Raw genomic sequence first — 14,128 nt, forward strand, 5'->3', positions numbered from 1 at the left:
CAATTCACCGCGATCTGCAGTGATCTTACCCACACAGCCATACCTACAGAAAATTTCTTCCAATAAGAACTTACACACTGCACTAGTGGTCTTCGTTCTCAAAGTTCCGCCCTCAACATGATTGGTAAGATCCTCTCTAACCAAAAAAATATATCTCATCTTCCATAGTCCCATAGGCATAGTAACCAAGTCAACTATCCACTTATAATGAATACATAGCGGATAGGTCGAATGAAGCTCATCTCGATGATGCACTACCGAATACATCTGGCAGTCTCTACAAGTCTCTACAAAGTGAGAAACATCTCTATACATGCCTTTCCACCAATATTTCTCCTTGATTTTCTCATAAGTAGCCCACACTCCTCTATGACCAGCCCAAGGACTCTCATGAAACTCCCTCATCACCTGTAACTGTGTCTCTTTATCACAGACAACCCGCAAGGGTAATCCACCTCTTTTCTTTAGATGCTTCCAAAGAAATCCGTCCTTGAGAAAATAACCATAGGCTTTTCTTCTAATCTTCTTGAACTCTTCATCTGTCCATTCATCTCTTTTGCTTAGTGTACTAAGGTACTTGCCAATCTGCAACCAATCTCCAACATAGAGTTCTTCTATAAAAGCCACAATATCATAGACATGGCAAACATGATCAACCATAGCGGCTGAAATTTCTGCATCATCCTCTTCTGCAAGTAGTGTCTCCTCATCATCAAATTTGGCTCTAGAGAGCATATCTGCCACTAGATTATCCTTACCTGCTATGTGTTTAAATTCTGGATTTAATGACTTGATGTATGCTATCCATCTCAGCATAGCTATATCCGGAGTAGAGCAACTCGTAATCATACCTATCAATGGCAAGCAATCTGTCTCTACCACAACTGAGGCTCCAATAAAGTACTCCTTGTCACATTTAAGAGCCGTAACAATCCCCAGTAACTCCCTCTTGATTTGCGGATATCTCCTCTGTCTCTCGTTTAGGACTTTCTCCCCAAACCGAATAGCATACATGTTTCCATCTGCATCATCTTGACCCACAGCCCAACCTATGCCAATTGGACTAGTGTCAACTGTCAATACAATAGGCCTACCACAATTATAATTCGCTTTCCTGAGAGTAGGAGCAATCTGCAATAACTTCTTCAATTTCCGCATGGCTCTAGTGTGGCTCTCATCCCAATAAAATTTCTGGCCCTTTCGAAGTAGCTGATATAAACAATCTGCTATGTGTGGAAAATGGGGTATCCAAATCATATAAAACACACAAGCTCCAATGAATCTCCGCACCTCTGAAGTGGTAGAAAAATACTCCGTAATCTTGCCTATAGCATCCACCTTCTCAGGTGAGGGTTTCCTGCCATAATACCCATACATATGTCCAACAATGACAACCTCATTTACTCCAAAAACAGATTTTTGCCCTGATAATGTCAAGTTCACTTCTTCTAACCTGGCCAAAATCTTTTCACAAGCTGAAATATGATCAGCCACAAAGTATCTGCATCCCTGCTCATTTACACTCTCATTCTTCTCTTCTTCTGCACACCCCTTAATGGGCACATCATCCAAGAAAGGCATGGTAAGCTGAGGTATGTAATCAGGAAGGACCTTATGCATGGCATTCATCATATGCGCAACAGAATTAGTGGCACCTTGAGGCAAGGTACACATCCTGACAAGCCCAATAGGAGTTCTCATAGTGGTTATGTCTCTGCTTTCCAAAGCCAACTGAAACTGATCATATCCCGAATACAAATCACCTAAAGAATAGATGGCACGTCCAGCAAATGCTTCTGCAAACTCATCCACAACTGGACCTATACCAACATTCCTGATAGTAACTCTGTTTACTGGGTGCATATCGTGTATAAATCGGAGTGTACCATTCTTCTTTGGAACCGTAAACCACATATTTGAGTATGGTGCAGATGAAGGCTCTAGGATTCCCATCCTGATTTTCTCATTCAACAAATCAATCAGCTTTGGCAGGTGTGCCTTAGGCACTGGAATAGGTCGGAGGTTCCATGGAATATGAGGAATAGTAAAGATCACCATAGGAGCAACAATATCTGGATTCACACATCCAATCTCATGCGGAAAAAAAGCAAACACCCTTCCATGTTTCTCAAGCATCTCCTGAAAGCATTGCTTCTCTATGGGTAGCAGGAACTCACAATTTCCAATTTTTAATTCAGCAAGAGTCTCTGCTGAAAATTTATGGCCTATATGCTTTGGATTCCTCAAAATTGGCTATTTGGCAGCCCTCTCTATTTGTTGATCACTATAAGGTGGAAGCGGTACAGCTACCAGCTTCACCTTCTTATCCACAGTCTTGTATTTCGTGTCAACCCTGGCTTCATTATGATCCTTTGCATTACTCAAATCTTGCTGTAAATCAGCAATTCTGCACTCCAATGGCTGAATATCCTCAGCCCTCTGCTCTATGGACTACATAGGAACAGCCCTAAACTCTGGATGCTGAAATATTTCAGTAGTAAACTCTGTTGGCTGAAAGTTTTCAGCCCTCTGGGTCTCTGTAAGCTGATCATAATCAGCTGGAAACTCTGTTTGCTGAATTTCTTTAGCACTCAATACTTTTTGCTGAGTCACCTCAGTCTCTGACTCTATCTATGACACAAAATCTGCAATTTCATGAAACATGTCCAGGGATTGCATTAATACATTACTGTGACAACTCTGCATATCAGTTTTCAGCATATTTTCCATCTCTGTCATCGTATCCACACAAATCATACTATCATACATCCCATCTATGTACTCATCATCCTCTAAAATTCCTGCATTTTTCAAATTTTTCTCCTTCCTGCATATGTAGTGCCTGGTAGCTCTAGGCAACTTAGAAGTCTTCTGATAACTCATTGAACTGTTTGCTGAAATTCCAACAAAATTGGAGGAGAAAACACTGCTGCCAGGAGGCAAGAACTCCAATCTCCTCTGCTCTGTACCACCGTCGTCTCGCGAAATAGCGGTACCTAATGAAAACCCGAATCCCTCACAGTGGGCAAAAGTGCATCTCTAAGAGTATCCCTGTTTCTAACATGGTTCACACACACAGTCATAAACTGAACTACTCTCATGCCATCTTTACTGCGAATTCATGCATAAGCAGATCCATCATCCATTACCTTTGTTTCCATGCGCATCTCTGTGATGAATGGCTGTCCAAGAATTATGGGATAAGAGCATGAATCCTGCACAAAGAAATGGAAATCCTCCTCTACATCTCCAATAGAAACCCTAACATTGGGACAGGCAGCATACAAATCACCTTCAGTGTTGTTGGCGGCTCTCATGCGCCACCCATGCTCTACATCCATAGGCCATCTATTACTTTCATAAACTCCACGAACTATGAGATTAATCTCTGAACCATGATCCACCAAAGCAACATAAGGCACTTGTTTCTCTCCAATTTTTACCATCGTTTCTGTAGTTGCCCTAGCCCAATGACTCCGCGAAAAGTGACTACGCGGTATCAAGACAAGCTCATCAGTTTCAGCATAATGCATAGGTTGAACCCTCTTCTCTATCTGCAGAAAAACAGAAGCATTCTCAACCATAACCTCATCCTCATCCTCATCCAACTTCCCAATCAAAACTCCCTGTGTATCAGTAGTAGGCAATGCATGTCTTTTCCTCTTCAAGACTTATTGGAACTAATCTTGAAACTCTCTTTTCGAGATGCCCAAAACCTCAGAAATAGTAAAAGTCACCTCACTGCCAAGTATCTTGTCATTAAAGATTTTCTTCATGTCTGTAGATGTCTCAATAACGGACATCAATCTAAACCCTGGCTGCTTTCTCTCTCTAGGCTCTTGCCTCTTTTCTTTCTTTTGAGCATCTTCCATCTGTCGTTCTGGCCCTGGTCTCAAAGACGGTCCTGCAGTAGGTGGAGTAACATACTCACCCCCTCTAGTCTTTTTAGCTGCACTTGGATTTTCTTCATCCCTCTTACGGTTCTAGATTCTAGAGCCTGCACTAGTCAAAACAGTTTGCTGAATTTTTCCCTTGTTTGCCGTCTCCATAGCATAAGTCCATAATGCTGACTGATTCTCTGATCCTTTCTCAATCTGGACTCCATATGCAGAAGAATCTCCTCTAGCTGCCACATAAGAAGTACGCGCAGCCATGTCATCCACTAATTTCTTCATTCCGCCTTTCCCAAAATTGGTAGCAAGCGGAGCTCCTGTTTCAGTCAACCAAATCTTACCATCTTGTCCCCAAAATACCAAATTCTTCCTCCTTGCATCCTGAAAAGATTCACAATCCCTGCGATGCTGATGGTCCGTACTATCACACTAAATACATCTTCGATCTCTCCTAGGTGCATTAGGAGCACTCCTAGGTGCAGTAGGAGCACTACAAGAAATAGTAGGTGCAGTCGAAGCAAACTGCTCTTTCAATTTTCCCACCAATTCTGCTTTAACTAACTCTAGTGTCAAATCCGTTATGCCTTTGATTATATCATCAAGAGAGGAAGGCACCGACGGAGTAGATGGTTTTGGAGCAAAAGGAGCCGGCATCGGTCTTGGAGCAGGAGGAATAGGAGGAGTAGAAACAGTAGGCATTGGCATAGGCCAAGAAACTGGCTGAGGAAGAAAATAAATAACAAGGATAGAAGTAGGCATAGGAGCAGAAGACGGCATCGGTGTCATAGATCCATTCTGTAGGCGGGTCTTCCATATCCTCCTCTTGGTCAAAGTCGAAACTGCATCCTGGGCGTCTTGCCAATCCGTTTTAAGACCCATAGGCTTTGTGCGATCCTCAAGAAGCTCTCCTAATTCTTCCTGAAGAGCAGGATCTGCAGCTTGCAAGAAAAGCTCAACTTTCTCAACATCCAATGCTCTTTGTTCAATGGCATCAAGCTGACTATACCTCTCTTAAAATTCTCGTATCAACTCTAAAGCAGCTAGACCTTTGTTTGGCATGTAAACCCACTCTCAGAATGACCGCCGTGTAGCCATCCCAAAGTCCTCAAGGAAATACTCTTCCTTCACGGCCTTCTTAAAATCTTGCCAATGCGAATTTTGAATAAAAAGATCAGTCACTTTTGCCCTCAAGGCGGGTGTGACAAGACAAAGAAAATACTTACTCATAAGTCCAGCTGGTACTCCAAAAAATCCCATCTTGATCTCATACGTCTTCAAGTAAGTTGAAACATTACGGCCATCAAATAGCTTCTTCTCATTCTCAACTGCTTCAATCGCCTTAGTTGCGCTGATTGCATTTTCCTGCTCCGAATATAGTTGCCTTTGTTGAGACAACTGTTGTTGATGCAATTGCTACTGCTGCTGCATATATAATTGTGTCTGCTGATTTTGAAGCTGCATATACATAGACATATTCTGCAAAATCTGCTTTAAATCATCCGTTGAAGTACTTGAAGTAGCAGTCAATGACGGAGCTGAAGTAGAGGACACAGCAGGAATCATAGAAGAGGCTGAAATGGATGCTGAAGTATCTCGCATCCTGAAATTTATGCGACGGTTTCACGTCGGGTTCACCAAAGATGTCGAAGGGTTTTCGAAAGCAAAGTCACGACCACAGAGGACCTTGACTAATTTCAGGATAGAAGATCAATCAAGCAAATAATCAAGATGAGAAAATGATGTCAAGACTCTGTTTTTATTTTTGACAATAATTCAAGATGAATAGAAAGCCAAATCAGTTTACAGTGGCAATCTCCACAACACGTTCTTCACTCTCTAAAGTTTCCAGATTAACCTGTACAATTGAACTTTGTATTGCATGAAACAGATCAGCAGCTTAAAGCAAACTTTTGATCTCTGTAATAGAATAACAGATTGCAGACCTGTTATGACTCCAATGACCTGTGAACACACTGTCTGATTTTCTTGCTGTATTTCTAGGATTGATGACATCAACAGCTCTGACATTGTTGCTGTGCCATAATCTTAATTCTTTAGACCAAGGCCTTCCGTGTCTTCTCCACAAAAAGGTCTTTATTCTTCAGCAAGCCTGGCAATCAGCCAAGAATGGTTACATCAAAGGGTAACTGTGCAACAGCAACATTCTAAACTTTTTGAAAAAGCAATTCAAGCTTTTCCATTCCAAAAGAGCTCAAAACAGAGTTCATGCAATATCAGCATGATCCAAAATCCATCCCTCCTGGGTAGAGCATGGGATGGCATCTTCATCTATTATGCCCAATAAGTTTGCAACATCACTAACACTTATGAATGAATATACTGTGGATAGCAATTTCAAGATCTTGAGTGAATAATTCTCTGCAAGAAAAAAAAACTGAAAATCTAGCAATCATTTGTTGCTGAACAGTTGGATTTCAGTTGTAGTTTTGAAGAGCATTATGAACACCAACATGGATATATTTCCACATGCATTGTCCAATTCCCCACATAGCAAGTTCTGGACTGCTCTGTTCTATGGTTGTGGGTGTATGCTTCCACAAAAACCTTGAACTATTCTGATCAGAGATATAGATATGTGCAAGCAGATGTTATGATGAGTGCTTCTTCTCCTTTTTCTTCATTACTTCAACATAAACTTCAGCAAGACCTTGTCTGCTACTACAATCCATCTATGTCTTTGATTTTTCCTGTTCAAGAATTGCAAAAAAAAGCATACAAGCCTTCATCTTGATGCTCTAACCCACATCACAAGTCTAAGCCAAGATTGCTTTACCTTGGAACCTCGAGTACTTTGGTGCAAACAATTTTGTCGCCATCCAATGCGATTTTCTTCAATGAACTTGAGTACTTGGAGAGTAGAAGACAATGAAACTTCGAATTATCCATCACTTTACTCCACCTCTTTTGGTTGCTTCAGCAGGCAAGACTTCTCCTATTTCTAAAGTTCCATTGGCACCAGAAGCCTTAATCCCCTTTACAAACATGACAGCTTTCACAGTCAGACCTCCACTTGCATCTGTTCCAAACAGTTCAGCACTTGTCTACGAAGCCCACATTCTACATATCCTAAAATAAGTGTAGCCCATGAGACTGCATCTCAAGTTTCCAATCTATCAAAAACTCCCTGTTCTTCTACAAGCATGTCACATTTAGTGTACATGTCAACCAAAGCATTACGGATAAGTTCCTCTAGCAAAACCCCTCTTCACTATATTACCCACGCAGAATAAAAATGCAAACATAACGACTAAGTTTTCAGTGAAATGTATTATAGATATTCCACCTTAGTCTCCATGAATGAACACTTAGTCTCTTTAATAAATAATCTATGCTATTTCAAGACATCAAATACCTTCCCCACATGTGCTAAAGAGTATGTGTGAGAAGCAAGCTTTGTGAGTGAGCTTTTCTAGGCAACCTCCATTTCTTGTTCCACATAAGCCACTTATTCATTTTCTTCTCCTGGGCATATACCAAGCACCACTACTACTCTTTCATTGCCACCACCATCTCCACCACTACCACCACCACCACCACCACTATCGCCTCCACTATGAGTGTCACTACCAGCTCCACTGCTTCCACCACCATTGTCCCCACCTATGTTTCTCCCCCATGTTAAGTACCTTAAGTACAACTCTCTCTCTCTCTCTCTCTCTCTCTCTCTCTACATATATATATATATATATATATATCTCCATCTCCCACCAATTATTCTGTCTCTATTTTCCTCCTCCCTATCTCTCTCTCTCTCCCTCCCTCCCTCTCTCTCTCTCTCTCTCTCTCTCTCTCTCTCAATTAGCAACTTCTCACTTTCTTCCTCTCTTGCTCTCATCCTCTATGTGTGTGTGTGTGTGTGACACACACCCACACACTCCCTCCCTCCCTCCTCTCTCTCTCTCTCTCTCTCTCTCTCTCTCTCTCTCTCTCTCTCTCTCTCTCTCTCTATCTATCTATGTATCTCAATTAATAACTTTTCTCTTTCTCTCACTCACTCACTCAATCACTCACTCACACACTCTATTTCTCTTGATCTCTCTTATCCTCATTTGATTAGCCTCCCACACAAATCCATGTCATGTATCTATTTTTCACAATCCTCTTGATTTTGCAAGTGTCAAGGGTTTGCATGAGATACATGGTCTTGAATACTTTAAGTACTTAACATTAGGGCGATAAGAATATCACATTGTTACACACACACACACACACACACACACACACACACACACACACACACACACACACACACACACACACACACACACACACACACACACACACACACACACACACACACACACACACACACACACACACACACACACACACACACACACACACACACACACACACACACACTCACTCACTCACTCATCTATCTCTCTCTTTTATACGTGTGATTTGTAATTACATCCCAATATATTATCACTTCCATTGTGCACACATAAGTGAAACTACATTGCACATGTTTCCACTACATTCAATTGAGTATTATTGTGTGAACTTACTACAAGATGGTATGATATCAAATAGTTTGTTACACTTGCTGCAAAAATGTGTGATATTTATTGTTTTTCAAATTGTCCAAATAGTTAATATCGAGACAATAATATTATCTCATTGTTACTCAATCCACTATGCACAAATGCATTCACATGTATGCATGCATCTATACTCCACCCTTTCCTAGATATTTTGCACATGCTTTATTTACACATCTTATAGTACTACAATTGAGCCAAGGCCTATACACAATCTCCTTCAGTTGCACATCCCTCTCTCTTTCTCCTATTCTCTCTCATTCTCATTTCATTGCGCTTGAAAATTAGTATCATTAAATAATTATGAAAGTAGATATTCATTGTGCACATCAAATATCAATTGAGTTTGATTGCTGGAGGGTGGAATGGGTGATCCCAAACAAAGTCCAAGACTAAATCAGGGAAGCATGCTAGCTTAGCTAAGTAGGGAAGCATGTCTCCAAGAGGACAATGTCCATGGGGTTTCTGTCAAATGAGGATGGGCATATAAAGCCGTTGGGTGGGTTCCTCTGCATCTTCTCCATGCTATCATCCACAATAGTGTCATTGGTTGAGCTTAAGTGCAGCTAATCAATGTAATCAAAACATTTCAAAAAAAGGGGCTTTGTGTAACTCCTTTTAGAAGAAGTGGTTGTGGGAGTTGCTTTGTACTTACCTTATCCATATTGAAACACAAAGGTTGGTGCTTGCTTGGATGACTTCACACATTCACTTCTAACCAATTGGACTAGCTTGCTCAAGTAGTCTTCCTTCATTGAACTCCAAATGCTAATGTCAAACAATGTGGATATTTCTTTTAGAAACTTTGCGAGCCTTGGTCACAAAACACACAATACCCAACATTCCTATGTTCTTGAGCACATGATTAGCCAGGTGCATGTCATTGATTGACTCTGCCTTAGTATGGAATTACATGATGGAATTCAAGTCTCAATATTTAAGATATTCATGGAGAAAGAGGATCCCCCAATCCATACATGGCACTATCTTTGGTCATCTTTGGGCAAATGAACCACCATGATATTGCATGCTGTATTTGTGGTTTCTTTGTTAACCTCAGCCATGGTTGAGCTTCTCCAACACCTTTGCCAATCCAAATAATGCCTCACTTTGTTTATCACTTTTGTAATGCATTTTCTGTCTCAAATGTCATGAATAGCGTGGTGGGGGGGCTTGCTCAAGATGCTGCGCCGAACACACACAGAATGTACAAGGAGAAGCTCACTCAAGAGACAAGAAGAGAGATGGAGGCCAAAATGTTTTCTTGCTGGTTTCTTCTTCTTCTTCCACCCACTTTACAATGTACACAAAGTATAGATAAGATACAACATAAAGGAAAGTGGCCTACTAAGTCAAACAATGCATAACCGACTACACTAGTCGACTGGCGCTATAACTATGCCACCTCTAAATAGGTGTGACAACCTGAATATAATAAGTAATAAGTCAATGGCCATGTGAGAGTCATAATGACCACTGACATGCTAAGTGTAGACATGTGGACCCATCTAACCAGGCAGTCCATCATTAATGTCTGCATGCGTTGAGCTTGTCATCTCAACACTCCCCCTCAAGCTCAACTACATCTCTGCAACTCCAAATAAGCTTCGAAACTTTTGAAGCTTCTTTGTATCCAATTCCTTTGTGAAGATGTCAGCTATATGATCCTGTGTGTTGACATACACCAAGTCAATCTCACCTGCTAGTACCTTCTCTCTCACAAAGTGGTAGTGTACCTCCATATGTTTTGTCCTGGCATGGAACATAGGGTTCCTAGCCAACTGTATACCACTCATGTTGTCACAATAAATGACAACTCGACCTTCCACCTGCACATCTAAATCAACCAATAACTTTTGCAGCCATACTACCTCACATGCTGCAACAGCAGTAGCTCTATACTCAGCCTCTATACTCGACAAAGCAACTGTAGATTGCTTTTTGCTGCTCCACGTAACTGCTGCACTACCAAGAGAGAACATGTATCCGCTGGTAGATCTTCTATCAGACATACTACAAGCCCAATCTGCATCTATGTATCAAAACACCTGTACATCTGTACCTGCCTCATAGAAAAGTCCATAATGTAATGTGGACTTCACAGATCTCAATATGCATCTGACTGCATCCAAATGTGGCTTTCTAGGTACTTACATAAACTGACTCACAAGACCAACAACGTAGCTCAAGTCTCGCCTTGTAATGGTCATGTCGATCAAACTCCTCACTATCCTCCTGAACATAGTAGGGTCTTCTATCTCATCCCCAACATCAGCACTCAACTTTACATTCTACTCCAACGGGACTAAAAGTGGTTTGCATGCTATCATAGCTCACTTAAGAACACAAGAAGAGAGATGGAGGCCAAAAAATTTTATTTCTAATTTCTTCTTCTTCTTCCACACACGATACAACGTACACAAAGTATAGATAAGATACAACATAAAGGAAAGTGGCCTGCTAAGTCGAACAATGCATAAAAGACTACACTAATCGACTGGTACTATATCTTTGCCAGCTGTAGGAAGGTGTAACAAACTAAATATAATAAGTGATAATTCATTGGACATGTAAGTATCATAATGACCACCAACATGCTAAGTGTAGACATGTGGGCCCATCTAGCCAGGCAGTCCATCATCAATGTCCGCACGTGTTGAGCTTGCCATCTCAACAACTTGGTTATAGCCCAAGAAGCCATCTAGGAAACTATAGGCTTCTTTTTTCGCTACTCTCAAGCATGTGCTCCATGTAGGGCAATGGATAATCACTCTCCTAGTTGTGGCATTGACTTTTTTGTAGTTTACGCACACTTGGATATTTTTGTTCTTTTTCAAGACAATTATGATGGGTGATACTCAGTCCGTGCACTCAACCTCATAGATGAATCTGGTCTCCAATAGTTTATCGATCTCTTCTTTGATAATGTGAGCATGTTTTGGATTCATTGGTAAGGTCACTACTTTACTAGTGTTGCATCAAGATTCATTAGAATGTTATGCATTATGACTGTTGGATCGACTCCTATGAGTTCATCTCTAAGGACTAGGTAAACACATCTATGTACTCTCACAAGAGAGGAATGAGATCATCCTCCTCTTGCTTGGTCAGGTCATTAGCTATAAATACAGGTTGAGGCTTCTCCCCTTCCTTGGCTAAGTTGACTTCGTTGACCTTGGTAGGCCCTTCTATTGGTTCATTTGCATGTCCTTGCTTCTTCGATCCTAGAAAGATCACTACCGTATCTCCCTTCTTGAATTTAGTGAAGTGCTCTGGTAGCTCCTGGGCCTTCCTTTGTTGTTCGACCTCTGACCCCTTTGGTTGTTCTCTCTTTTCCTCCTTCACCCATCTGTGCCTTAGATGGACCGGCAAGTCCCCCTTGGTGCATCTAGTTATAGATGGTTGGGGAATCTCTGGATTGCTCTTAAATCTTACTTTCGATTCCAGATCAAACTTGCAACCCTCGCTAGAGGAGGAAATCTCCCTTGGTGGTGGTCGTAGGCACTAAGATTGATTCTATTCCAAAGAGAGGCGTAGCTCTTAGCTAAACTAGTCCTACTTGCTCATAGTCCATCACGCCCAAGTGATCCAACCAAGTGCGATCACATTCAGTTTTGAAGCCTCCTCTCTTAATTTTGAAAGTGGTGGCTCTTCAGAGCTTAGAGTCTACTCTTATTTGTTCGATCAGTCGGTCATTTGTATCGTACTCTCTCGTCTCAGCCTCTTTTTCACTTTCCTCATTTGTGGAGTAGGAGTCCTCGTACTCATCATTTGAATTGCTACATTCTAATTGCTCATTGTTGCCTAGGTTCCTATTCTCAACCCTCTTTTCATCTGTGGTGAGTGCCCAATTGTACATGAGGTTTAGGTCATGCAACTTGGTCCATTGCCATTGTGGCTTGTCCATGAGGTCTTGGAGTGACTTGAGATTTGCGGCTAGGCTAGCGGCTAGCTCCCTCATCAAGTACTCAAAAATCCCTTGGATCTCAATTCTATTAGAAGGAACATGGAAAGGGATAGGAGTTTGTCATCTACTAGGGCTTCTGGCCATCCAGCATAATCAATGTATGTATGTAGATTGCCAAATACAGAAAAAGCGGGATGAGGAGGTATATTGGAGATGCCCTATCTTCCTTGACTACCTAGAAGGTAAAAACCTCTCCAATGAGAAAGGTTTGTACTAGAAATACTCAAGGAAAAAACAAACACAAGAGACATAAGGTTCCAAAGGTGTGCTAAGTAAAAGGAGTTGCATTCTTAAGAGTATACTACACTTTGTTGTCTCTTGGTAAAGAGAATATGATCAATTTATAATAAATTTATACTAGTAGTGTGGTTGTCTAAAAAAGAAAATAAAAGAGCAAGTGAATACCTAGTACTATCAAAGAAAGGCCACAGCCCTCATTGATAATTGATTTGGTTTCTCCATACCCGAAAGGTTTGATGTTTTAAATTCCTATAGCCAAGACATCTCTTTTATTCCTATTAGTGAAATTATATCACTAAACATGAATCACAACAAGGAGGTCCATGTAGGTCCCTTGATTGATACCATTGAAGAGCAGATTGCAATCTTGACAATGTAACAAACAACACACTTGAGTAGTAGAGGTAAGATGATTGGAAAGTGCAAGTTTTCCATTTATTACATATTCATCTAGATTGTTCCAAAGGATCAATGTTGTTCCATCCCTTGATATGTTTCCAATGGACTTGATTTGAAGTGGAAGGCACCAGCGAGGAGATCCATATCATTGACATAGATACAAGGATAGAGCAAGTTCATTCAAATCTTGTGATGGAGAGGCTTACCTTACACACCACTATAGAGAATGTGTAATAGTGACAAAAGGTGGTGAGAAATTAGTCAAGGACACATCATCACATCCCACTGACTCTTGCATTATAGAGCACCAACATGGTAAGCTAGCTTGTGTAGAAAACTCATGATGTGAAAGTATGTAAACCTTGTTCATCACTAAATTAACAACAATAATATTTTTTATTGTGCAGGGGGTGAAATAATTGAAGGTCTTGGATCTACAATGATAGAAAATGTGGCTTCTATGCATAGAGGTAAAGAAATGATGCTCATGAATTTCACATGCCATGATCAGATGACTTGAGAGCTGTTAAATATTATATCATTATATGATATGAATAATAATGTTTCACCCTATGTAAGGAAGGAAAGAATACAAGAACATAGACTACCAGTGCCAAAAGGGATGTGGCAGCTATCACTGAGCAAGTATGACTGATGGTTTCCCACCCCTGCCCCCCACAATACAATGTCAATAATTATGATTTATGTTTTTGTAGAGGGATGCAATTCGAGATTATGAACCTACAATGTTGGAGGATGTTCCAAACACACAAACATGTGAATTAACATGTCTCAAGAATACTATCTATAGTAAATTTTGAAAGAAGAACATGTTGCTAATTGTGAGGCCAACATGCAAAGGGCCATACTAAAAGTCGCATGGAAACCCCCTTACAAGACACTATCTCCCACGCAACTACAATAGTGGAGGATGAGCTAACCACACACAAAGGTAAACAAACATGTCTCAATAATATTATCTATGTAACATTCAGAAAGAAGAATATGTTGCTAGTTGTGAGGTCAATGAGTAGAGATTTATATTGAAACTCGTGTGGAAGACT

This window comes from Lygodium microphyllum, chromosome 23 (assembly GCF_053477565.2).
Source record: "Lygodium microphyllum isolate KBCC chromosome 23, Lygodium_microphyllum_v1.1.10, whole genome shotgun sequence".
Taxonomy (NCBI): domain Eukaryota; kingdom Viridiplantae; phylum Streptophyta; class Polypodiopsida; order Schizaeales; family Lygodiaceae; genus Lygodium; species Lygodium microphyllum.